This window comes from Drosophila bipectinata, unplaced genomic scaffold (assembly GCF_030179905.1).
Source record: "Drosophila bipectinata strain 14024-0381.07 unplaced genomic scaffold, DbipHiC1v2 scaffold_270, whole genome shotgun sequence".
Lineage (NCBI taxonomy): Eukaryota > Metazoa > Arthropoda > Insecta > Diptera > Drosophilidae > Drosophila > Drosophila bipectinata.
The window spans coordinates 1-23358 of record NW_027222921.1 but is presented as its reverse complement, the minus strand read 5'-3'; the positions used below and the strand labels follow the sequence as shown (position 1 = coordinate 23358).

Genomic DNA, 23358 nt, shown 5'->3' with positions numbered 1-23358 from the left:
CAGTGATTTGTTGAGGAAAGACTACACATATTTTATATCATCCTAAAGTCGTTCTTGGAAGACCGTAAATTTGCTGTTAGATGTGGCGAGGCCATCTCCGGTATTAGAGAAGCTCACGCTGGTGTACCCCAAGGCAGCGTTCTTGGCCCGTTGATGTACAATGCTTACACGGCCGACCTCCCTGTTCTTCAGAGGCCTGACCTGCTCGCAGCAACCTATGCAGACGACACCGCCTTCCTTACCACCGCCGATAGTGCATTGGGGGCAGCCGATACGATGCAATTGCAGCTTGACTTGCTCAGCGACTGGCAAAAGCGATGGAACATTGCCGTCAATAATGAGAAGTCCACTGCCTCCACATTTTCTCTCTGCAAAGGCAACTGCCCTCCAGTTAACCTTACGGCTCTCCCATCCCACAGGTAGACAATCCCAGGTACCTGGGATTCACCCTAGACAGAAGGCTCACCTGGAAGCCCCATCTGATTAAGAAGAGGAAACAGGCTATTCAAAGACTTCGATCCTTCAACTGGCTTATGGGTAGGAGATCGAAGCTGAGAACTTCCACTAAACTCCTCATTTACAAGGCAATAATACGCCCTATCTGGACGTACGGCATACAGCTCTGGGAACTGCGAGCAAGACGAATGTCCGAACTATGCAAGCTTTCGAAAATAGAGTCTTCGAATCGCCACTGGGGCCCACGTCTATCATGACAATCGCACCATCCACGAGGTTCTCAATTTCCCTTGGGTCAAGGACGAGATACAAAGAAGCAGCGCACGTTACATGCAGAGGCTTCATAATCACCCGAACCGGTTGGCCAGCTCCCTGCTGGACAGCAGCGAGCAACCCAGAAGACTTAAAAGGACACACCCGCTGGACCTCCCCTTACTACTCTAATTTTTTTTTCTACCATATTAATATTTAAAAATATCTATACGTGAAGTTTACGTGATAAAATTTAATGGTTGTCCCTAATGGACAGTTTTAAATAAACATTACCCTGCTATTACAAAAAAAAAAAAAAAAAAAAAAATATTTTATATCATATGAAAAACAGGCGGCATGCTTCAATATCATTGTTTTGTTTACGACTTCGGGTTAGAAAACAGTTACCAACATGGTTTTATGATGGTAAGTTTTCTAAAAATGGTACAAAATATTTTCAGTGATTGGTTGACAAAAGAATTAAAAAACTACACATACATATGTCATACCAAAATAAATAGAACGGCATGTTTCAATATTAGTGTCGTTTTTACAACTGCTAGTTAGAAAACTATTAAAAACATGGTTTTTTGCTGGTAAACGCTGTAAAAATTTTTTTTTTTTTAAGCTTAGTTGGTTTTGATTGGATCACTCTTTATGAGTCTAACAATAAGGTTGCAAATCTTAAAATAATACAATATCTACAGTTTGCTTTGAACAGAATAAAGACTACGTGGTCCTTATAATTAGCGCTGGATTGGGAGGTCGTTTCGGCGAAGACGAGAACTGCTAGAAACTCACGTGAGGGCTCTCGCGAGATGATTTGGATGTACTGATAGATAGAATTTTTGATTGAGTTGCATTATATCCACACTGCTGTTACTGGCATTCCCCCACAACTGGGAGCCGTACATACATCCAGATTGGTTTCAAGATGGTGTTATATAGGAGTACCTTGTAGTCCAAGCTAAGGGGCGAGCGGCTATTGATAAGCCAGTGGTGGCTGTTTGCTTTGAGCTTTAAATGCGTTCTTTTGGCTTCAATGTGGCTGCGTCAGGTAAGCCGTCTATCGAGGTGTACGCCAAGATATGTTACTGCATTTGCTATCAGAACCACTGTGTTGTTAAGAATAAGTGGAGGGCAGTCTTGCATTTTTGCAAGACTTTGCATTTTTGTTCGTTAACTTTGATTCGCCAGTCGGATAGCCATTTCTCCACTGCCACCAGGTGTATAGCAAGTTGCGCCGTTGCTTGCTTGGGGCATCTCGCGCGGCTTAGAATCGCTGTGTCATCTGCAAAAGTGGATGTGGTTAGATTCCTGCTCGTTGGGATGTCCACAGTGTAGATAAGGTAGAGTGTTGGTCCAAGCACGCTGCCTTGAGCAACTTCCACTCAAATGATGTAGTCATCGGACATGGCTGATTTACATCTTACTGAGAATTTCCTGTTGTATAGGTATGACTTCAGAAGTTTGTGAGTGTTGGTTGGGAGCATTTCTATAATTTTGTGCATTAGACCTTCTAACCATACTCTGTCGAAAGCTTGGGATACGTCCAGAAATATCGCAGGGCAGTACTCCTTTTGTTCGAATGTATTTCGGATTTCTGAGGTTATGCGGTTGAATTGCTCAATGGTTCCGTGTTTTTCTCGAAAGCCGAAATGATAAATCGGGATTGATAAACCGAAGCATTTTTCAAAGAGTTTTGATACACACGTTGGTAAACTAATTGGTCTATATGATAAAGCGATTGTGCGGCCAGGTTTTGGTAACATTATAATGATCGACTTTTTCCATCTCTGTGGAAAGTGTCCGTGTCTCGTTATTGCATTGAAGAGCTGGCAAATGCTCGAACAGCACAGCAAGGAAGTTCAATAATCATTTTTGGTGATATTAGGTCGCATCCTGGATATTTTTATACCCTTGCAGAGGGTATTATAATTTTGTCCAAAAGTGTGCAACGCAGTGAAGGAGACATCTCCGACCCTATAAAGTATAGTATATATTCTTGATCAGGATCACCTCCTGAGTTGATATGAGCATGTCCGTCTGTCCGTCTGTCCGTCTGTCTGTTTCTACGCAAACTAGTCTCTCAGTTTTAAAGCTATCGTCTTGAAACTTTGCACACACCCTTCTTTTCTTTTCACGCAGTATATAAGTCGGAACGGCGCGGATCGGCCGACTATATCTTATAGCTGCCATATAACTAATTGATCGGAAATGGTATAACTTTGGTGTTTTTAGAGTTAGAGAGTTCAAATTTGACATGAGAGCTATTTTTGGCAAAATAATACGACATGCCAAATTTCATAAGGATCGGCCGACTATATCCTATAGCTGCCATATAACTCAACGATCGGAAATGACCCAACTTTCGTGTTTTTGAAGATAGAAAGCTGGAATTTAGTACAGACTCTATTTTTGGGTAGTTGATCCAACCTACCAAATTTTATAAGGATCGGCCGACTATATCCTATAGCTGCCATATAACTGAACGATCGGAAATGACCCAACTTTTGTGTTTTTGAAGATAGAAAGCTGGAACTTGGTACAGATTATATTTTGATCCATCCTACCAAATTTCATAAGGATCGGCCAACTATATCCGATGTTTGCGATATATATCCGGTTTTAGCTGCAAGGGTATATAAACTTCGGCTCCGCCCGAAGTTAGCTTTCCTTTCTTGTTTTGGGTTGAGTTCGTTTATGATTTTGAGTAACTCATGTGGCCTAAATACAATAATTTCATACGTTGATGTGTCGATATCTGATGTTGCTGGCAGTGAGATCCCGTTTGATGATGTGTTGGGCTGAAATACATTTTGAAGATGCTCTGCAAATCTGACGGCTCTTTCTTCGTCGCTTCGAGCCCAGTTGCCTGTGGATGTCCTTATTGGCATTGCAGATTCGATTGGTGCGCAGAGAGATGAGTGTGCTCTCCAAAGTGGGAACTTGGAGCTCATTGGGGATAACTGTTCTACGTAATGTTTTTCTTCTTCATGACGAAGTGCAGCTGAGAGCCTCTCTGTAGCGTCTTTTAACCTTTGTTTTGCGGATGGTGATCTGTTGGATTGCCATTCGCGCCGTGAGCGTCGCTTTGCTAGAACGAGCTGCTCTATTTCAACGTTCGTGTAAATATTATTGTACGATGTTTTTTGCGTTTGTGGAGTGGATACGCAAGCTGCTGCGAACAAGACGCATTCAAGAGTATTTGTGGATGAGTTGATATCAGCTTCGTCATTCAAACGTGGATTCAACTCAATGTGTGAACTTATATATTTTTTGTACTTAAGCCAATTGGTTTTATTCGTTGTTAGTCTGAATGGTTTATCTACCGCAACTGGATGTAGATTAAGATGAAAAAGTACAGGCGAGTGATCGGACGATAGATCTGGTAAGGAGTTGGCACTTATCAGGTTGCGAGGAATGTTTTTTGTGACTGCAAAATCTATCAAGTCTGGCAGTTTTCTAGGATCTGTTGGCCATCATGTAGGTGTCCCAGGTGACACACAGTCTAGCTTGTTGCTTGCTTTTATTATTGCATTGTAAAACTGCCTTCCCTTAGGAGTCACAAGTCGAGATCCCCAGTGCGTGTGCTTGGCGTTGAAGTCTCCTGCTGCTATAAAGTGTTCGCTCAGAGAGTTGAAATATTCCATGAATTGGGATTCTGATATTGTAAACCGAGGAGGACAGTATACGGCGGCAAGATTTAAAGATCGGGAATCCATTTGCACATCTATTGATGTAGCTTGCATGAAGTTAGTGGCGAAGTTATTGTGGAAGCAGTGCTTGATGCGATTTCTAATCAGAATCCCAGTGCCTCCATGAGCTTTCCCGTCTGGGTGATTCGTGTTGTAGAATAGATAGCCTCGAATTCGAAAATTATATTTATTTGTGAGATGAGTTTCTGCGAGTAGCATTACATCGATATGGTAATTAATAAGGAACTGAGTTAACTCGAGTTTGCGCTGAGAGACGCCGTTTGCGTTCCACAGTGCTATACGGAGTGGAGCCATTGATTATTTAGTCTGTTTTTGAGCAACAAGCAGCTCAATCAAAACGTTCTGGTTTCGCATAAGATCTTGCATAGTTGTCTGCATGAATGACATGAACTCCATCATACTTTGTTGAAGATTACATATCAATGTTTCAAGTTTGTTCGTAGACGGTTCTTCTGGTTGATGAGGGGAAACTGATGATCTTGGATTGGTGGGAGCGGTACTTTTAAGAGCTTGCGGATTTGTGGGTGACCTCATTATTGGCTAAAGATTTTACAGCTGAAGGGGGGAAGACATTACGTGTAGATTATAGGTGGTGTATGTGAGTGAGCAGTGGTCACTCTTTGGTGTGTACGACTTTTCAGTTCCTTGTAGATTGGACAGCCCCTGTAGTTAGCCGTATGGTTGCCTCCACACTTGGATTTGGTTTCGGGTTCAAGTTCTACCTTGAAAAGAGGTTGAGGCTTTCTTTCTCTATTCAAAATGTTAATAACATTTTTTACATTAAAACCTTTCTCCATCAGTGCTCTTGTTACTTCATCTGGTGTTACTTCCGGCTCGATACCTTTTAGTACTACTTGCTTGCCCTTACTACTTTTTAATTGGTACGTGTAGAAGTTTTTATTATTGTCGTTTAAATACTTCGACAAAATTCTGTAGTTTTCTGCCGTATTAGTCTGAACTTTAGTTTCATGAATATTTCTGGTCCTATAAGATTCAGTATCGAGTTAACGAGAGCATTCGAACTTTTCTCTCGGATGTAAATCGGTGGCGGCTTAGGCTTTTTGTTGTCCCCTACGATGACTTCAGGAGGTGTATCATCGGATTTATCTGCCAAAATAGCAAATCTGTTTGCTTCTATGGGCTTCTCTATTGTAGATTGTTTTGAGGTGCCTCGAGTTATTTTAGCAGAGTTACCAAGTCTAGAGTTCTGCGGGCTGAGCTTTCGTTTTATTTGTATGTAGCAATCCATAAGAGTCTGTACGGCCGAACGTTGTTTTGAAGGGGGCACGCTGGTGTAAGGTGCTGCATTATTTGCTTGCACAGCAGTTTCCGATATTACGGTAGATGGTATTGCGCGAGCAGTCGATACCATCGTAGTTGTTGTAATAGTTGCCGTTGCAGTTGCTAATGACGTCACTGTCCTGGTGACCGTGGCTATGCAGGCAGGCATGAGGGAAGGGTATGGGGTTTTATCCAACGAGAGCGCAGGAGAGCAAGAACGCGCCCTGCCTTGCGATGTTGGATAGAGTTCATTACTCGGGGTTGGGGTTAATGATCGCGGTTGTTTAATTTTAGTTGGGTTTGCGGTCGCGTTGTCTTGCGTTGACACAAATGAGTGGTATGCGTTGTTACGTAGCAAAGAAAGTCGACGCTCGTCTTGCTGACGTTGGAGCACCGTATGAGTGTCGAATTCACTCATAGCTTAATGTTTTTGATTTTCTTATTTTTTATTTACACAAAAAGTACGAAGTTCATCGCACTAAGCGTCTTTTCGCCCACTGTGTATTTTTGTTTAGAGCTTGCACTGCACTATGCTTAGTTTTTGTTTAATTTTCGTTGCACGATAAGAAGACAAAAAAAAAGCACGTCTGCACTCGCCGACGTTCGCAAACGAACACCTTATAACGAACGCTGTAAAAATAACCACAAATTACTTTTCAGTGATTGGTTGATGAAAGAGTTAGAAAACTACACATACATATATCATACAAAAATAAAAAAATACGGCATGTTTCAATATAAGTATTTTTTTTACAACTGCTGCTTAGAAAACTATTCAAAACATGGTCATTTGGTGGTAAATGCTGTAAAAATACTACATAACTACATATATTCTATTCCAAATGAAAAACAGACGGCATTTTTAAAAATCATTGTTTTTTTTACTACTTCTGGTTAAAAAACAGTTACCAACTTGGTTTTATGATGGTCAGTTTTCTAAAAATGGTACAAATTACTTTTCATTGATTGGTTGACGAAGAGTTAGAAAACTACACATATATCATACCAAAATAAAAAAAGACGGCATGTTTCAATATAAGTATCTTTTTTAAAACTGTTGGTTAGAAAACTATAAAAAAAAACATTTTATTTGTAGATAAATGTTGCAAAAATAACCACAAATTACTTTTCAGTGATTTGTTGAGGAAAGGCGGCAAGCTTCAATATCATGGTTTTGTTTACGACTTCTGGTTAGAAAACAGTTACCAACATGGTTTTATGATGGTCAGTTTCCTAAAAATGGTACAAAATATTTTCAGTGATTGGTTGACGAAAGAATTAGAAAACTACACATATATCATACCAAAATAAAAAAAAACGGCATGTTTCAATATAAGTATCTTTTTTACAACTGTTGGTTAGAAAACTATAAAAAAAAAATGGTTTTTGTAGATAAATGTTGGAAAAATAACCACAAATTACTTTTCAGTGATTTGTTGAGGAAAGACTACATATATTTTTTATCAAATGAAAAACAGGCGGCATGCTTCAATATCATTTTTTTTTTTTACGACTTCTGGTTAGAAAACAGTTACCAACATGGTTTTATGATGGGCAGTTTCCTAAAAATGGTACAAATTATTTTCAGTGATTGGTTGACGAAAGAATTAGAAAACTACACATATATCATACCAAAATAAAAAAAGACGGCATGTTTCAATATAAGTATCTATTTTACAACTGTTGGTTAGAAAACTATAAAAAAAAACTTGGTTTTCGCATATAAATGTTGTAAAAATATCCACAAATTACTTTTCAGTGATTTGTTGAGGAAAGACTACATATATTTTTTATCAAATGAAAAACAGGCGGCATGCTTCAATATCATTTTTTTTTTTACGACTTCTGGTTAGAAAACAGTTACCAACATGGTTTTATGATGGTCAGTTTCCTAAAAATGGTACAAATTATTTTCAGTGATTGGTTGACGAAAGAATTAGAAAACTACACATATATCATACCAAAATAAAAAAAGACGGCATGTTTCAATATAAGTATCTATTTTACAACTGTTGGTTAGAAAACTATAAAAAAAAACTTGGTTTTTGCATATAAATGTTGTAAAAATATCCACAAATTACTTTTCAGTGATTTGTTGAGGAAAGACTACATATATTTTTTATCAAATGAAAAACAGGCGGCATGCTTCAATATCATTTTTTTTTTTTACGACTTCTGGTTAGAAAAGAGTTACCAACATGGTTTTATGATGGTCAGTTTCCTAAAAATGGTACAAAATATTTTCAGTGATTGGTTGACGAAAGAATTAGAAAACTACACATATATCATACCAAAATAAAAAAAAACGGCATGTTTCAATATAAGTATCTTTTTTACAACTGTTGGTTAGAAAACTATAAAAAAAAAATGGTTTTTGTAGATAAATGTTGGAAAAATAACCACAAATTACTTTTCAGTGATTTGTTGAGGAAAGGCGGCAAGCTTAAATTTCATAGTTTTGTTTACGACTTCTGGTTAAAAAACAGTTACCAACTTGGTTTTATGATGGTCAGTTTTCTAAAAATGGTACAAATTACTTTTCAGTGATTGGTTGATGAAAGAGTTAGAAAACAACACATATATCATACCAAAATAAAAAAAAAGACGGCATGTTTCAATATTAGTATCTTTTTTACAACTGTTGGTTAGAAAACTATAAAAAAAACTTTGTAAATGTTGTAAAAATATCCACAAATTACTTTTCAGTGATTTGTTGAGGAAAGACTACATATATTTTTTATCAAATGAAAAACAGGCGGCATGCTTCAATATCATTTTTTTTTTTACGACTTCTGGTTAGAAAAGAGTTACCAACATGGTTTTATGATGGTCAGTTTCCTAAAAATGGTACAAATTATTTTCAGTGATTGGTTGACGAAAGAATTAGAAAACTACACATATATCATACCAAAATAAAAAAAGACGGCATGTTTCAAAATAAGTATCTTTTTTACAACTGTTGGTTAGAAAACTATAAAAAAAAAACATGGTTTTTGTAGATAAATGTTGGAAAAATAACCACAAATTACTTTTCAGTGATTTGTTGAGGAAAGGCGGCAAGCTTCAATATCATAGTTTTGTTTACGACTTCTGGTTAAAAAACATTAAATTTACAAATTATTTTCAGTGATTGGTTGACGAAAGAATTAGAAAACTACACATATGTCATACCAAAATAAAAAAAGACGGCATGTTTCAATATAAGTATCTTTTTTACAACTGTTGGTTAGAAAACTATAAAAAAAAACATGGTTTTTGTAGATAAATGTTGGAAAAATAACCACAAATTACTTTTCAGTGATTTGTTGAGGAAAGGCGGCAAGCTTCAATATCATAGTTTTGTTTACGACTTCTGGTTTACAAAACATTTTATTTACAAATTATTTTCAGTGATTGGTTGACGAAAGAATTAGAAAACTACACATATATCATACCAAAATAAAAAAAGACGGCATGTTTCAATATAAGTATCTTTTTTACAACTGTAAAAAACTATAAAAAAAACATGGTTTTTGTAGATAAATGTTGGAAAAATAACCACAAATTACTTTTCAGTGATTTGTTGAGGAAAGGCGGCAAGCTTAAATTTCATTGTTTTGTTTACGACTTCTGGTTAAAAAACAGTTACCAACATTGTTTTAAGATGGTTAGTTTTCTGAAAATGGTACAAATTATTTTCAGTGATTAGTTTGACGAAAGAATTAGAAAACTACACATATATCGTACCAAAAAAAAAAAGAACAGCATGTTTCAATATAAGTATCTTTTTTACAACTGTTGGTTAGAAAACTATAAAAAAACATGGTTTTTGCAGATAAATGTTGTAAAAATTACCACAAATTACTTTTCAGTGATTTGTTTGAGGAAAGGCGGTAAGCTTCAATATCATTGTTTTGTTTACGACTTCTGGTTTACAAAACATTTTATTTACAAATTATTTTCAGTGATTGGTTGACGAAAGAATTAGAAAACTACACATATATCATACCAAAATAAAAAAAAGACGGCATGTTTCAATATAAGTTTTTTTTTTACAACTGTTGTTTAGAAAACTATAAAAAAACAAGAAAGCAAAGCTAACTTCGGGCGGAGCCGAAGTTGATATACCCTTGCAGCTAAAACGGGATATATATCGCAAAAATCGGATATAGTTGGCCGATCCTTATGATTACATAATAATAAAACCAATTAATTACAATAAAAAATCTAAAAAAAAGTCCCAAGCTTCTATCTTCAAAAATACGAAAGTTGATATTTCTGCCAAAAACCATTTCCGATCGTACAGTTATATGTCAGCTATAAGATATAGTAAACCGATCTTTATGAAATTTGGTAGATCGGATTAACTGACCAAAAATAGAATGTGTACCAAGTGCCAGCTTTCTATCATCAAAAACACGAAAGTTGGGTCATTTCCGATCGTTCAGTTATATGGCAGCTATAGAATATAGTCGGCCGATCCTAATGAAATTTTGTAGGTCGGATTAACTGACCAAAAATATAATCTGTACTAAGTTCCAGCTTTCTATCTCCAAAAACACCAAAGTTATACCATTTCCGATCAATCAGTTATATGGCAGCTATAGGATATAGTCGGCCGATCCCGGCCGTTCCGACTCATATACTGCGTGCAAAGGAAAGAAGAGTGTGTGCAAAGTTTCAAGACGATAGCTTTAAAACTGAGAGACTAGTTCGCGTAGAAACAGACAGACAGACGGACAGACGGACATGCTCATATTAACTCAGGAGGTGATCCTGATCAAGAATATATATACTTTATAGGGTCGGAGATGTCTCCTTCACTGCATTGCACACTTTTGGACAAAATAATAATACCCTCTGCAAGGGTATAAAAAAGACGGCATGTTTCAATATAAGTATCTTTTTTACAACTGTTGGTTAGAAAACTATAAAAAAAAACATTATTTTTGTAGATAAATGTTGCAAAAATAACCACAAATTACTTTTCAGTGATTTGTTGAGGAAAGGCGGCAAGCTTTTGAAAACAGTTACGACTTCTGGTTAGAAAACAGTTACCAACATGGTTTTATGATGGTCAGTTTCCTAAAAATGGTACAAATTATTTTCAATGATTGGTTGCCGAAAGAATTAAAAAACTACACATAAATTTATCATACATAAATAAAAAAAGACGGCATGTTTCAATATAAGTATCCTTTTCACAACTGCTGGTTAGAAAACTATATAAAACATGGTTTTTTGGTGGTAAATGCTGTAAAAGTACTATATAACTACATATGTATATTCTATATCAAATGAAAAACAGGCGGCATGTTTCAAAATCATTGTTTTTTTTACGACTTCTGGTTAAAAAACAGTTACCAACATGGTTTTATGATGGTCAGTTTTATACAAATGGTACAAATTACTTTTCAGTGCTTGGTTGACGAAAGAGTTACAGAAACTAGACATATATCATATCAAAATAAAAATAGACGGCATGTTTCAATATAAGTGCCATTTTTACAACTGCTGGTTAAAAAACTATTAAAAAACATGGTTTTTGCAGATAAATGTTGTAAAAATAACCACAAATTACTTTTTAGTGCTTTGTTGAGGAAATGCGGCAAGCTTCAATATCATTGTTTTGTTTACGACTTCTGGTTAAAAGGCATTTACCAACATTGTTTTAAGATGGTTAGTTTTCTGAAAATGGTACAAATTATTTTCAGTGATTGGTTGACGAAAGAATTAGCAAACTTCACATATATCATCCCAAAAAAAAAAAAAAACCGCATGTTTTAATATAAGTATCTTTTTTACAACTGTTGGTTAGAAAACTATAAAAAAAAACATGGTTTTTGTAGATAAATGTTGTAAGAATAACCACAAATTACTTTTCAGTGATTTCTTGAGGAAAGACTACATATATTTTATATCAAAAACAGGCGGCAAGCTTCAATATCATTGTTTTGTTTACGACTTCGGGTTAGAAAACAGTTACCTAATAAACCAGTTACCATTTACCAGTTAAAACTATAAAAAAAACATGGTTTTTGCAGATAAATGTTGTAAAAATAACCACAAATTACTTTTTAGTGATTTATTGAGAAAAGACTACATATATTTTATATCAAAAACAGGCGGCAAGCTTCAATATCATTGTTTTGTTTACGACTTCTGGTTAGAAAAATGTTACCCACAAGGTTTTATGATGGAAAGTTTTCTAAAAATGGTAAAAATTTTTTTCAATGATTTGTTAACGAAAGAATTAGAAAACTACACATATACCATACCAAAATAAAAATAGAGGGCATGTTTCAATATAAGTGTCGTTTTTACAACTGCTGGTTAGAAAACTATTAAAAACATGGTTTTTTGCTGGTAAAGCTGTAAAAATAACCACAAATTACTTTTCAGTGATTGGTTGGTGAAAGAGTTAGAAAGCTACACATACATATATCATACCCAAATAAAAAAAGACGGCATGTTTCAATATAAGTTTCTTTTTTACAACTGCTGCTTAGAAAACTATTCAAAACATGGTTTTTTGGTGGTAATGCTGTAAACATACTACATAACTACATATATTCTATATGAAAAGAAAAACAGGCGGCATGTTTCAGAATCTTTTTTTTTTTTACGACTTCTGGTTGCAGTTAAACCCGGATATATATCGCAAACATCGGATATATTTGGCCGATCCTTATGATTACATCAAAATAAAACCAAATAAAACAAAAATAAAAAATCTAAAAAAAGTCCCCAGCTTCTAACTTCAACTACTTATAACTACCAAATACCATTTCCGATCGTTCAGTTATATGGCAGCTATAGGATATAGTCGGCGATCCTAATGAAATTTGGTAGGTGCGATCAACTGGCCAAAAATAAAATCTGTACTAAGTTTCAGCATTCTATCTTCAAAAACACAAAAGTTGGGTCATTTCCGATCAATCAGTTATATGGCAGCTATAGGATATAGTCGGCCGACCCGTTCCGATTTATAATGCGTGCAAAGGAAAGAAGAGTGTGTGCAAAGTTTCAAGACGATAGCTTTAAAACTGAGAGACTAGTTCGCGTAGAAACAGACAGACAGACGGACAGACGGACATGCTCATATCAGCTCAGGAGGTGATCCTGATCAAGAATATATATACTTTATAGGGTCGAAGATGTATCCTTCACTGCGTTGCACACTTTTGACCAAAATTATAATACCCTCTGCAAGGGCATTAAAATTATTTTCAGTGATTGGTTGACGAAAGAGTTAGAAAATTCTGTCTCTGAATTATTTTTTGAAAAAAAATTATTTAAATTACAGTAACAATTTTTATATTGAAAAAAATTAAAATCAACAACTGGTAAAAATGAAAAAAAAAAATTCCACCAAAATATATTCCTTTTTTTGGGATAAGATCGGTATAAATTAATATTCAGTATTTTTATTAAAAAATAGTTAAGACTAAAAAGTCTTGGTGCCTGTGCCAGGCATTCATTCCATCTTTCAACTAGGAATAACTTTCGCATCTAAAATCAAAATTTTATTTAAATTTTCAATCGTAGTACGGATTTCGTGAGTTTACATATCTTGTCGTGTTAGTGAGTTGGCCAAAGCCAATGTACGGTTGCAAAGCATGAAAGTGTTAGAAGCTTCCTTGGGCAACGCCTTTGGACAGGGCCGCGTGCTTGTCTAGATGTCGGATGGTATTGCCCGCCTATCTAGCCTTAAAGTAATGCTGAGGGCAGCCTGACGACAGGCAAGCACCACCTTACCACGCCTCCGCCTATTAATGGTGTCATTTACATGTTGCAACCACATGCAGTTACCAGAGAAGGTCGACGATAAATCAAGCCGCGATTTTTGTTTCTATCGGAGAAAAGTCGGTAGTTAATCGGTGCTCTTAGTTTTCTTTTGCCGTCGAAATCGTAAATAAATTATACTCCCTGATTGATCAACTTTTCCCCGATGACAACCATAAAGGGGATAGCTAGCGGGGACGCTGCACTGTTATTGTGGCCGAAAATGTCGAGGCAGCCGATCGAAAACCTAAATCCAAGTGACACTAATTGTTTGTTGCAATTACTGCTGCAGTTGTTGCCACCGATCAGTTACGTGTGCAGCCAGCATCCAAGCGACAGGAGCTGAAAGGGTCGATGTGGCAGGAAGAGGGGTTGTTTGCATGCAAATTTTGGTGCATCTGCAGTTGCTGCTGTTGCTTTTGCTGTTGATCCCATCTCACTCTTTTTTTTCAGAAAAATTTATACGGCTTTGATACGACTTTATACGGATCTTTTTTACCTTTTACGTATCATCGCTAAACTATGGACAAGAGAATTTTCGACGATTAGTTGAATTCGGTTGAATTCGGTGGGGTCCGACGAGAGCAAACTGTCCGTGACCGAGCCCTCCACCGAAGGTATGCTGACAGGCAAATCTTGCAAAGCCAAGAAAAAGCCTACATGTGCCCGCAAGAAGAAGAAGTGCGCGAAACCTAAGAAGACGTGCAAGTCAAAACCTAAGAAAACCTGCAAGCCCGGTCCTATTATGAATAATGGATACCTAAACTTCGTGCGTGCTTACCGGGAAAAACACTGTTCGATGAAACCCCAAGAATTGATTAGAAGGGCGGCCCGAGCCTGGTGCCGTTTATCCGAGGGTTTTTTGCAATAAAAACCCGCAGGCATGCAAGCGACGAAAGGTGTGTAATCCTGAAAAATGCGGGAAATCTTAGGTGGCTCATCTAAGTCGTCTTCAATCAATCCCAGTCTTCTGCCCCCTGCTAATTTTGATGAGACATTGGTGGCTCCCTGTCAATTCCTGTCTTCTGCATTCGGCTAATTTTGATCTGAAAAATTAAGGTTTAGGTTTCCAAAACAGTCTATATTATTAATAAAGCAAAAAATAAGTTTCGGCCCAATAAAGTTTTCATAATGGGAGGAAAGGGGATCAACAAAAATGTACGCAAGAGCATGCTTGATGATGCTATTAATCGGACAGAGATAATTTAAGTTCCTATTGTATTTAAGAGAAGACTGCTGAAAAGCGCCTGTTAGTCTTAGATTTAATTCAGTTTCTATTCTATTTTTAAAACGGACGGTCGTGTTATTAAAGCTTTGCTTTACGTTCTGATTACTTTTTTTTTTTTTTTTTTTTTTTTTTTTCACGGTCTTTCAGAATTTGGAAATGGCTTGTGCATCAATTAGATCATCAGCTAGCATTAATGTATTCACCATAAAGCTTAGAGCCCCAGACGACCGAGAGCGCTCGAGAAACGATTTGTTAGTACATATTAAGCTAATTGAAATTTTTAAGCTAAGAGAGTTAGTAAGGAAATTTAAATTCTATAATTTTAATTAGAGGGTGAGGAAAGAGATGTAATATAGGGGAGACCCTTGTAGTTCGACCATAAGACCCTAAAATGGTCGTGCAGTGCATATGTCGAACTACAATGGCTAAGGAATAGAGGACTAAAGTTTCTAATCCTTCTACCAGGAATGTTAAAATTTAAGCGTCTTAGTAAATGCTGGCTATCTACATCCCCGTTAATAAGGTTATGCAGAAAGACTACACCGAGCATTGTCCTACGATTTGTTAAGCTAGGTAAGTTTATAAGTAAAAGTCTGCTACTGAAGGATGGAAGCTGAAGATTTGCATAGACCTCTAAGTGCAAATATTAAAAAGTTCTTTTGTACGGATTCTATGCGGTCCTTATGTACTCCATATTGGGGACTCCAGACACATGAACCGTACTCTAGTATAGGACGGACCAAAGAAATGAATAAAGTTTTGGTTATATAGGGGTCATTAAATTCTTTTGACCACCTTTTAATAAAACCAAGGACTCCTTTAGCCTATTAACCATTAAGCAAATATTGTCGGCAAATTTAAGTTTTATGTCTAATAGGATGCGGAGATCATTAAGCTGGGTTAATTTTTCTAAGGCAATCCCATTAATGGAATACGTAGCTTGCAGAGGGCAAGAACGATAAAAAGACATACGCTTGCATTTTGATCCATTAAGATCATTAGCCCAACACCATTTTTGAAAGTTATCAAGGTGAGACTGAAGACTGCGTTGGGCAGAGACGGATTTATATTGAAGACAAAGCTTTACATCATCTGCATAAGAGTTCGTTAAAGCAGGGGGCAAGTCGTTTATAAAAAGCGTAAATAATAACGGGCCAAGATGAGGGACGCCGGATGTAGCACGGACCAGACGGGACTGTATGTTTTTAAATAAGACTCTTTGTGTCCTTCCATCTAGGTAGCAGGAGATCCACGTTAAGAGGTCTTTAGGAAAACCCAGCATATTCAGTTTACTCAACAAGAGTGAGTGATTAACTGAATCAAATGCTTTGCTGAAGTCTGTGTAAATTACATCGGTTTGATATCCCTTACAAAAGCCGTCTATGACAAAGGATGTCAACTCCAATAAGTTTGTGGTGGTGGAGTGACGCTTAATAAAGCCATGCTGACAAGGAGTGATAATCGAAGAGCAAAGGTGTTGCAAATGAGGTGCAGACTTGCAGTCTGACTTCTGCATTAATTATATGTCAGTTGATTTATTTTGAAGAGTTTATCAAAAATTAAAATCAATAAGAAAAAGTGGCCAATAAGTGGCCCAAAACAGATGACTTCATTAATCATGTTGGAAGAATAATAGAATTAATCTATGGGAGTATTTGTTTAACAGATCACCTAGAAAAATGTGTTCATCCCAAGGGTTATGATCTGAAAATAAAGCATAGGATTAATGCTTTCCAAACAGTCCGTAATATCAATAAAGCACAAATTAACTTTCGGCCAATTTAGGTAAGTTTTGATAATGGAAGAAAAGGGAACAAAAAAATATCCGCAAGAGCATGCTCGATGTTTCTCTTATTCGGACAGAGATTATTTAATATAATAGTACTTCAGCCAGCTAATCAGTCTTTATTATTCTGCTAAAATGAAAGGTAGTGTTATTGTAGCTCTGCTGTTCGTTTTGAGTGCTTCGAGTCTAAAAGTGGCAGATGTCGATAAGAATAGTGGGTTTTTAAGGGAATGCAAGTTCGTTTATTCAAAAAACTCTATGGTAAAAAGCCATCAGGCATTCCTTAAATTGGGCAAGGAATTCGAAAAAATGCTGCCGATCCAGAAAGACTTCCAACAAGTTCGACGACTGTGTTTCTTATTTAATAAAATTTTAAAAGTCTGACAATAATAATTTCATACTAACAATCCTGTACCCCGTAAAATTTAAATCAACATTAAACATCAAAGATCCAGTCACTAATAATCCAAGTAACTACAATGACATAAAAGACATAATTGTTTCTTAATCGCCAGCATGGTCAGAAAAAACCCATAAATTTAATTTAACTTAGATTTTGTTTTTTGTAAATTAATATGTTATGTTATTGGAGAGAAATTGTAAGTTTGGGATGGCTGGATGTTTTGCAAAAATTTCTATTGTTACAATATACTCAGAAGATCGTATTCGATGTGTAGCATATACAGATTATAAAAGCTCCTATTGAGTTTTAAGAACAGACTTCTGATAATATTACCGTCACTTAAAAATATCAGTTTTGAGGAAGGAAATGCATCAAATTTATGAAAAAACTAGCAGTACCCTGCCACGTTTCGCTGTGGCATATTGTGGTTGCACGCATAAGAAATAAGTCAAACAAAAAAGAATAATTTTCGTGGACTACCTATGTATGAGGATGGCAAAATCGTGAGCTTTCCAACGTTGGTTGTATTACGGTCATTCATCACAGCATCCCGCAAATGGATATATTCCTCGGACCGAAGTTTCGTCTGATTCAATCGGAGGAACAGCAAACGTTCTGTTTCAATTTTTGCATACATATCGACAATGTACTGATCAAACAACTGACGACATTTCAATATATGATTGTCATCGGTCCTCCAAGCCATGAGTAAAAGTTCATCGCGCTGCACTTTTTATTCGTTTCTACACCATTGACTGGATCTACCATCCTCACATTGAAATGATATCCATCGGCACCATCCCAGAAGATGAGTGGATACTGCAAAGCATCGTAACAACGGTGAGTTTCTGCGACGTTTACCAATCGATCGTTTCGTCGATGGAGAAAAATAACTCGAGGTTGGAGCTGATCCCCGAATATGACAATTGCCACTTCGTCTATAGTTGGAGCATTTTATCTCCTGATATGTTCTCCAGCAGGCGTTTTGTCGGCATGAATGACAATTTTATAGGTGTCCGAAGGCATCATATCGATTGTTGTTTTGAACAAACGCACCAAATGGTTCCATTCGTGAAAAAGCTTCTTCAGCTCCCTCATCACCAATGAAGTAAATTTAAAGAAATTTGTGTTCGCTGTCTGAGAACGAAAGCAGGGAACCGGCTTTGTGATAGATTTGTCCTTTGATTTTAAAAGTTGGCATGAATTGCGCAGTTAAAATTTTCGCACCAAATGACGTCATTTCGAAGCAAGAGTTGTGTTTCCTAATGTTCGACAGGAAATGCTTCGATTCAGCAGTTGATCCAGCTAATAGAGAGTGCAGAGGCTCTGGTGGTGCTTCAAGTTGAGGCAATTTCACTTTCCCGGAAGCGCAACACAATCCTTTTGGTTCGTTGTTGAATTTGAGAGCCTGACACTGTGTGCAGACCTGATTCATCCGGCAAATAACGACATTGCGATTCGAGATGTAATCAACAGTTGGATTATATCGGAATGCAAGACGATTGTATTGCAGGTTTCGATCTGTTGCAAGCTGTAAACGCGCTTCAGCTACCCTTGCCCTGTCGCGTTCTTTATTTCGAGACCGAATCGAATCGATTGCTGCAGAACGCGACTGCCTAACTCTTAATCGTGTTCGCTCAAGCCTAGCTGCTCGCGTTTCTGGTGATTCCGCGTTGTGCATCCGCGTGGCTCTCAGCCGCTCAGTCTCTCGAATGGAGGCCCGCTCTTCGTCAGTCCTATTCGAAATGTTACGTCTTTTTGCTTTTGTATTGCGAGTAAGACGACCAAAATTCGACTTCTTGGGTGGCATGACTTCGTTTCTAATGACTTCGTTTCTGACATTTTGACATTTTCATTTGACATTTTCTTCTTAGCTGTCTGCCTAAATAGAAAAGTAGGGGCACGGGGAAACGCGAAAAAACTAATATATTCGCAAACGCAGATAAGCTATCAACATCAAAAGTAGACATAAGCCGAGCTGGAACCTCAAAGCATGTTGGGTAAAAATTTAGGCTTAAACGTTTCAGAACTTTTCAAGTCTATAAATGACGTAGATACGAACAGAGAATTTTTATATATACAGATGTATAAGTTGGTCCAATAACGCGTGAACTGGTCGGACAAGTGGCACTCGGTGTGTGGTGTACATTTAGATACATTTGGACTAAATTCAAATTATTATTCCACTATATGAGCTTTCGCACTTAAATTGCATGAATATGTAATGAGGTCTCGGCTATGGAAATGGAACGGGTAACTGCTAACGCTGAACGCTAAATGGAAAAGGTAGGAAGGAGGAAGTAAGGGGAGGAAGGAAGTAAGGGGTGAACAGGGCGGACTGGGGCTGATTCGGGTGGAAAGGTATCGGGTGTTTTGCGTGTTCGAAGCTTGCCCACAGTCCTTTGACCCGGCGCCTGTTGTGAAATGGCTAAATTGAATTATTAATAACTTGCAACGCTCGCACTGGAGTGGATGCTATATCTGCAAATGTGTATAATGCATATTGTGGTTTTGCGGAGACATCCTTGGGACAGTTGGCAAGGAAGAAAGTATAGCCAAAGGGCAAAGAAAGGACTAATCGCAGCACTTATGACCATAATTTGTCAATTTTTGAAACAATTCATCAAGCTGGCATAAATTGTCTCGTGGCCTCCTCTTTCCACTTTCCTGTCGTTGGCTTTTGGCACCCATTACAGCCCATTTTTCTTACTCAAAGCGACATGGCCGCCATGAAAAAGGAAACTGAACCCACTAACAGTGACGAACTGAGAAAAAAAAAACGCATTTAAATACCGTAGTGTGCATTAACCAGGTTTTCCAAAAAACCAACAGGCTGGCATTTTTCTATCAAATCTGTCAATATTCAATTTTTGGTTTTTTAGTCTCGTAGAAGGCTGTGAGATCAAATTTCTGCCTATATAAGGCGGAATTTGTATAGAAAGCATCAGTATATTTTTCAACCGGCTAGAAGCCAGACGCAAAATTTAAAGTATAGTCTCTGAATTATTTTTTGAAAAAAAATATTTAAATTACAGTGACAAGTTTTATATTGAAAAAAATTAAAATCAACGACTGGTGAGTATGAAAAAAAAAATTCCCCCAAAAAATATTCCTTTCTTTGGGATTAGATCGGTCTAAATTAATATTCAGAACATAATAGTGAAAAAAAAAATTGTTTATCGAGTGCATTTTTATTAATAAATAGTAAAGACTGAAAAGTCTTGGTGCCGGTGCCAGGCACTTTAATTTATTTATTAATAAATAGTAAAGACTGGAAAGTCTGAAGCATATTGGTACCGGTGCCAGGCATTCATCCCAGCTTTAAGCAGGGAAAATGTTCGCTTCTAAAAAAAAATCGGTATAAATCTAAATTTAATTTAAATTTTCAATCGAAGTACGGATCGCGTGAGTTTACATATCTCGTTGGGTTAGCCAGTTTGCAAAAGCCAATTTGGGATTAGATCGGTCTAAAGACTGAAAAGTCTTGGTGCCGGTGCCAGGGAATCATCCCAGCTTTCAACTAGGAATAATTTTCGCATCTAAAAAAAAATAGGAATTAATCAAAATTTTATTTAAATTTTCAATCGTAGTACGGATTGCGTGATTTTACATATCTTGTCGGGTTAGCGAGTTGGCCAAAGCCAATGTACAAAGCATGAAAAGTGTTAGAAGCTTCCTTGGACAACGCTTTTGGTCTGATGATATTCCTACTATTTCACTCTTTTTTTTTCAGAAAAACTTATACGGCTTTGATACGACTTTATACGGATCTTTTTTACCTTTTACAGATCATCGCTAAACAATGGACAAGAGAATCTTCGACAATTACTTAAACTCGGTGGGATCTGACGAGAGCATCGGCCAGAGCCTGGTGCCGTTTATCCAAGGAAAAGAAAGATGTTTGAGTTTGTGATGGTGACTTTTTTGCATTATGTTATTTACTATCCTGCAACTAATCTTCTGAAATCCCGCAGGCTTGCAAAGTTACTACTAGTGAAAGACATAAAAGACGCAAGGTGCAATCCTGAAAAATGCGAGAAATCTTTGGTGGCTCATCTAAGTCTTCTTCAATCAATCCGTCTTCTGCCCCCTGCTAATTTTGATGTGCTATTGGTGGCTCATCTAAGTCGTCTTCAATCAATCCCTGTCTTCTGCCCTCGGCTACTTCTGATCTGAAAAATTATGGTTTAGGTTTCCAAAACAGTCTATATTATTAATAAAGCATAAATTTTTTTTCGGCCCAATAAAGTCAAATAGTCAATAGACTTTTTGTCAAATTGTCTGGGGGAGCCCCTTCAAAATTGGCCCCCAGCGAAGGCCATATCTTTGCCAATAAACATTCGATTCTTTAGCGGAATACCTTAAACGATTTGTAGATCTATTTTCCATGAATCAGCATCACAATCTCAGTAGAAAATAATTTTTAGATTTTTTGTCAAATTTTCTGGGGGATCCCCTTCAAAATGTTGAAAAATGCATGCATCTTTGCCAATAATCATCCGATTCTTTACCGGAATACCTAAAACGATTTGAAGATCTCTTTTTCATGAATCTGCATCACAATATCAGAATATAATATTTTTTAAGGCTGTATTTTTGAAGGCTATATCTTTGCCAATAAACATTCGATTCTTTAGCGGAATACCTTAAACGATTTATAGATATATTTTCCATGAATCTGCATCCTAATCTTAGAACAAAATATATTTCAGATTTTTTGTCAAATTTTCTGGGGCATCCTCTTCAAAATGTTGAAAAATGCATGAATGGTCAATATGGCCCCCTGCGAAAGACATATCTTTGCCTATAATCATCCGATTCTTTAGCGGAATTATTTAACCAATTTGTAGATCTCTTTGCCATGAATCTGCATCACAATATCAGAACATAATATTTTTTAGATTTTTGTCAAATTTCCTGGGGGTCCCCTTCAAAATGTTGAAAAATGTATGGATGGTCAATGTGGCCCCTGCGAAGAACATATCTTTGCCAATAATCATCCGATTCTTTAGCAAAATACCTTAAACGATTTGAAGATCTATTTTCCATGAATCTGCATCACAATATCAGAACATAATATTTTTTAGATTTTTTGTCAAATTTTCTGGGGGATCCTCTTCAAAATGTTGAAAAATGTATGGATGGTCAATGTGGCCCCCTGCGAAGAACATATCTTTGCCAATAATCATCCGATTCTTTAGCGGAATACCTTAAACGATTTGAAGATCTCTTTTCCATGAATCTGCATCACAATATCAGAACATAATATTTTTTAGATTTTTTGTCAAATTTCCTAGGCATGGATGGTCAATGTGGCCCCTGCGAAGAACATATCTTTGCCAATAATCATCCGATTCTTTAGCGGAATACCTTAAACGATTTGAAGATCTATTTTCCATGAATCTGCTTCCTAATCTTAGAAAAAAATATATTAAAGATTTTTTGTCAAATTTAATAAATAATAATCATCCGATTCTTTAGCGGAATACCTTAAACGATTTGTAGATCTCTTTTTCATGAATCTGCATCCTATTCTCCGAACAAAATATATTTTAGATTTTTTGTCAAATTTTCTGGGGGATCCTCTTCAAAATGTTAAAAAATGCATGGATGATCATTATGGCCCCAGCGAAGGCCATATCTTTGCCAATAATCATCCGATTCTTTAGCGGAATACCTTAAACGATTTGTAGATCTATTTTCCATGAATCTGCTTCCTAATCTTAGAACAAAATATATTTTAGATTTTTTGTCAAATTTTCTGGGGGATCCCCTTCAAAATGTTGAAAAATGCATGGATTGTCAATGTGGCCCCCAGCGAAGGCCATATCTTTGCCAATAATCATCCGATTCTTTAGCGGAATACCTTAAACGATTTGTAGATCTCTTTTAAATGAATCTGCTTCCTAATCTTAGAACAAAATATATTTTAGATTTTTTGTCAAATTTTCTGGGGGATCCCCTTCAAAATGTTGAAAAATGCATGGATTGTCAATGTGGCCCCCAGCGATCATGGATGATCATTATGGCTCCAGCGAAGGCCATATCTTTGCCAATAATCTTGCGATTCTTTAGCGGAATACCTCAAACGATTTGTAGATCTATTTTCCATGAGTCTGCATCCCAATCTTAGAACAAAATATATTTTAGATTTTTTGTAAAATTTTACGGAGGATCCCCTTCCATATCTTTGCCAATAATCATCCGATTCTTTAGCGGAATACCTTAAACGATTTTTAAATCTATTTTCCATGAATCTGCATCACAATCTCAGTAGAAAATAATTTTTAGATTTTTTGTCAAATTTTTTGGGGGATCCCCTTCAAAATGTTGGAAAATGCATGGATGGTCAATGTGGCTCCCAGCGAAGACCATATCTTTGCCAATAATCATCCGATTCTTTAGCGGAATACCTTAAACGATTTGAAGATCTCTTTTCCATGAATCTGCATCCAATTCTCCGAACAAA

At 36.7% G+C, this 23358-nt stretch overlaps 1 long non-coding RNA gene across 1 annotated transcript; it reads left to right on the top strand.

The window, feature by feature from the left end:
* The first annotated feature begins 19789 nt into the window (after positions 1-19789).
* LOC138927467 (uncharacterized) lies at positions 19790-21145 on the top strand. The gene is made up of 2 exons (XR_011443966.1): positions 19790-19964; positions 20623-21145. It is a non-coding gene; the product is annotated as an uncharacterized lncRNA (long non-coding RNA).
* Positions 21146-23358: the final 2213 nt, after the last annotated feature.